This window comes from Rhagoletis pomonella, unplaced genomic scaffold (genome assembly GCF_013731165.1).
Source record: "Rhagoletis pomonella isolate Grant_MI unplaced genomic scaffold, Rhpom_1.0 Rhpom_scaffold_00002, whole genome shotgun sequence".
Classification (NCBI taxonomy): Eukaryota; Metazoa; Arthropoda; class Insecta; order Diptera; family Tephritidae; genus Rhagoletis; species Rhagoletis pomonella.
Window position 1 is genome coordinate 78,180,804 of NW_023458556.1, and position 5,214 is coordinate 78,186,017.

Below are 5,214 nucleotides of genomic sequence, written 5' to 3' on the forward strand. Positions count from 1 at the left end.
ACTTACGTACTAAATTTTAAGCACATCGGACTATAATAAGATTTTTTTCGAATAGATCGGTCCCTGGTCCACCTACCCGAAAAAAAGTAAAATTTTTTTAGCCTAAAACATGTTGGTTACCGAAAGCTATTTGTATACAAAATTTCATGAAATTCGGACCAGCCGTTCGCGAGATTACCTGTTACAAAAAAAGGGACTTCTCTTTATATAATTAGTATAGATATAGATATGAGAACATATTGCATGGAACTGAATTTGACATAACTCGACTTTGGAGCCAGCTATCGGGCTCATTTTTGGCAGGTGTATCTATCCTTATGTAGCGAATGTATATTCTGAGTTTGAAGCACATCGGACTTTAAATGCGATTTTTTAGTGTAGCTCGACCCCTGCGCCATCTATCGGAAAAGTTAAAAGTGTGTGCACTCTTCCTCCGAAACACCTTTCCAACAAAGCAACAACCATGCGAATCGGTTAAAAAACGTAGGAGAAAATTGTTCCCAATTATTCATGCTTGCCTATTTATATATAGATACTAACGATATATTGCGTTCCAGGTCCTACTCCTCAATAGATATTAAATTCGCCTTGAAATGATTCTTATTTGATTTGTGAACTTGGCTGTAAACTTTTTCACATCCCATTTTACTTTTATTTCGAAACGTGCAAATTTTGACAATTATCACAAAATTAAAATAAATGTTGTTGTTTTCGAGCACACAGTGGAGTATTTGCGTAGTAAAAACAGTGTTTTTCTGCTAAGTAATAAAAGAAAACACGGAAATTAATCATAATAAGTTGTTTTATGAAAAAAAAAAGATTACACTTATGTATGTAGAAAAAAAACTAGCGATGCATCCAGTTTTTTAATGTTCGATAGTTACATAATTCTTACCTAATGAAAGGTTATCGTTTACCGCGCAAATTGTCGATTCTCGTTACAGCTAGACGTTGAACATTTCCACTGGAAATACCTATTTAAGGATCTTACTCTTTGACTTTAAATTACAAAAGAGGGGGGATTTAGGGGGACAATTTTAACGTAGCATCTCCACAGGCCAAAGATATTAGCTAAAATTTTTATCTTGTTTGCCAGATATACGTTTCATCAGTGCACATGCACAATATTCGCATTCGCAAAAGCTCCGCATTGATTATTGCGAATGCGAAAGCGAATGCGAATGTTAAAATTAATGCGGAAGCTGCGCGGTTGCGGATGCGAATATTCGCAACAACCCTGATTGAAACCAATATATACCATATAGTATATATGTAGTACTTTTAAGGATTGTTAGTTCCAAGGCCAATTCATACGAGGTGGTGTTACCAGAGCATCTAGACGCAGAGCTCATGACCAAAAAACCCACCGTACTTCAGATCGATGGAAATTTTTTGTGAACTTAGCTTGTTAATATATAAATCGGGATCCGGAGGGCTGGCTGAACAGCGATCTTGATTATACGTTTTTATCTATTAAAGATGTCAATAAAAAGCGACTACTCAACATACTTCAGATGACTTGAAATCTGGATAGAATTTAATTTATTTATTTATTTATTTATTTAACAATCAGTCTATGAAAGCATAATTTCTTACAGACTATTTAACAATCAAGCTTAAACTAGGGCATCAAATTAAGAATATTGATAAAAATTGACTTAGGTAGAGAAAAATCAAGGTCGATAGAAGTTGAGATCTGGTTAAATTCGCAAATTGCACGGCCAATGGGTGCATTACGGGCATAATTCGTTCTGAAATTTTCAGCATAAAAAGGCAGGGAACCACGCAGATACCTCCTCGGTACATTAAAATTTATTCTACCCAAAAGCAGCGGACAGTCACAAGATCCTTGGATAATGCAAAAAATGAAAGTTAGAGACAAAGTTGACCTTCTTTTATCTAACGATTTTAGATTGAGCAGCGATAAGCGCGCATTATATGAGGGTATGGGCTCAGAAAAGCGTAGTGATCGCAAGGCATTGTTGCAAGTATAAGTCAACATACTTCAGATGGGCTGTCCTTTTGGCAGCACATTAGTAATATTATAACTAGACGAAATATCTACAACCAGCATATTCTGATGGTCAAATCATATGAAAAATGTCAAAAACATCATTTCCGTGAGTGCGGGCGCGCGAGAGATAACGTATATCGCTCATATGCCATGGCGTATGAGTTATCTTTCAACATTAATATTTAGTCCGTTTGAAAGCAAAATTTCGAGTCACTTTATCTGCAGATTTTTGCAAATAGTTGAAAATTCATACACACTTTTACGGAAATAAAAACAGAGTATCTTGGTTCACACAACTAACTAAATGAGAATAAAATTCGTAAAATTTTCCGCAGGCATTTCGAGGGGGGCCGTCAGTTCCTTGACGGTGGCTTTCAGGTTCAATACGACCTTGTAAATATGTATGCTTAGAAAGCTGATGCCGCCGTAATTAGCGCGAATGACAGGATCGCCTTTCTAGTGGATAGGGCAGAGCACACTTAAATTCTAGTCGCCGGGCATGCGTTCATCTGACTATATTCTGCATAAGAGTTGATGCATGCACCTGCTCAGCTCGCAGGCCGTCAGCTCGCGCAGATTTGTTGTTTTTAGCCGCGAAATTACTATTCTTACCTCGTCAGAATCAAGCTGTGGGACATCGACACCAGCCCGGATTCATCTTCTTCACAACTTTCCGAGCTGCTACTACTCAGTGTTCAAAGTGTTCCCTGCAAAATATAAGTACGTTCTGGACATCGATCAGTAGGTCACCATTGTGGTGGTACTTAATGAGCGGGAAATGTCGTGTTACTGCTGGCATATGTCGGTTTGCTGAAGAGTGCCCTCTGAGAGTAGCTGTGAGAGTCGGGTAGCGAGTGCATTGGCCGTCATTGTGACGGCAGTTTTTCGACGTTAAGCTTTCCGTGCATTTTTGGTCGCATATTTTTTTCCGGAAAATCAAAACGCACACCACAAATTGAAGGAGAAGCTCGGCCAAACACTTAGCGAGAGTTTAAGCGGTCGTGTAGTGGTTCACAGTGCGTGCTACAGATCCGCTGAGCCTGAGTTCGAGCCCAGTTTACAACCAGTTCTTTTCTAATAGTGGTCGCCCCTCGTCAATGACAAACCTTTGAGTGTATATGCCATGTAAAACAGCTTCCCATAAAAATACAATGCCGTTCGGAGTCGGCATAAAACTGTAGTTCCCTCCCCTTTGTGTGACAACATCAAAGCGCACGCCCCAAATCGGAGGAGTAACTCGGCCAAACACTAACATATTGCGTATGGGCCAATCTATTATTATTATTATTATTATTATTATTATTATTATTATTACTAGTGTTCGCCCAGCGGTTGAAATTCAACCGTTAAAATTAAGGATAGTTTATGTGAGTTGAGTTGAGCTGAAATAACATTAGTTGGAATGGGTTAAGTGGAGGGGAGTTTGCTTAGTACTTAGCATAACATAACATACCATAACATAACATACCATAACATAAGATTAAATAACATAACATATGCAGCATAACACACCACAATATAAGCGAGCAATAAGAAAAAACAAAAACCCAGCAGCAAAACCTCTAGAGCAAAACCTGATGCAATCATCATAACGAAAAGCGGAAGTCTTTCTTATGCCGAGATCTTGCGAAAGATTAAAACCGAGCCATCCCTTACCGATTTCGGTGACAACGTCTCCCGTATACGTAAAACTCAAAAAGGGGAAATGATTCTTCAACTCAAGACGAAGGATGCCCCCGCAAAAGCCCAAGGACACGAAGCAATGAAAATGATACTCAAGTACCAGGCGGATATTCGTGTACTGACCCACGAAATTCTTCTGGAATGTAAAGACATAGATGAAGTAACAACCAGGGAGGAAATCACTTATGCCTTCAGAAAGCAGTTCGGGCTGACTGACCTTGAGCCTTCTGCCATAAAAAGCTTGAGGAAATCTTACCGAGACACTCAAGCAGCTGTCATTAAGCGCCAGCTGAAGCAGCCAAGAAAGTACTGGAGGCTGGAAAGATAAAAATTGGTTGGGTAGTATGCAGAGTAAGGGAATCCCGTAGACCACAAAAATGTTTCCGCTGCTTGGAGTTCGGGCATGTGGCAAAAAACTGTTGCAACGAAGATAGGTCATATCGTTGCAGACGATGTGGAGAAAGGGAGCACGAGTCGAAAAACTTCAAGAATGGCTTTCGGTGTATGATCTGTGTTAATAAGAACCCCGAAGCGGCAAAACACTACACGGGAAGTATTAGATGCCCAGCGTACAACAATGCGATCAGTAGGTTACCAAAATGAGGTTCATGCAACTAAACTTGAACCATTGCTAAGCAGCTCAGGACCTGCTTGCACACTCTGTTAAAGAACTCCGAATCGATGCGGCGATACTAAGGGAAACTTACTTCGTGGGAACTTGCCCCAATTGGTGCTCTGACAACCAGCGGAAGTCCGCTATTTGGAGGTGTAACCCATCAGCACCTCAAATCGAGTTAGCCTCATCGTTCACAGGCTTTACAAGAGCAAAATTCGGCGACCTTCACGTCTACAGCTGCTATCTTCCACCCAGCATAGACCTCATTGACTTCAATAGAATCATCGATAACCTTGTCACTGATGCCCGGGGCAAGGAAAATCTCATTATTGCGGGCGACTTCAATGCATGGTCAACCGAATGGGGCTCTCGAAAGACGAACGCTAAGGGCAAAGCCCTGCTTGATTCTTTAGCAACGCTCGACTTGGTCCTCCTTAACAAAATCCCTGCTCCGACTTTCAGCAGAAATGGGTATGAGTCAACGATCGACCTAACGCTCGTAACATGCAATCTCTATATGAGATATGAGTGGAAAATAAGCGATCACTATACCTTCAGCGACCACTTCGCTATCATCTTTGAAATAAAGAGAAGGAGACAATATCAGCGGACAGATAATCTCTCGTCGCCAAACATAGGGTGGAAAGCCAAATCCTTCGATACCGATTTATTCCTTGAGGCGCTTAGGCCCGAACCTAGCCATACCAGCCTTAGATCGCCAGATGAATATTCGTTACTGGTCACAAAATGGCTGCAAAGAGCTTGCGATGCATCTATGAGCAGAAGATCCGCAATGAAGCACTACAGGGCCGTTTATTGGTGGAATGACACGATATCCAGTCTACGCGCCGAATGTCAACACGCGAGAAGGATTTGCCAGCGTTCAAGAGGAAGACCAAAC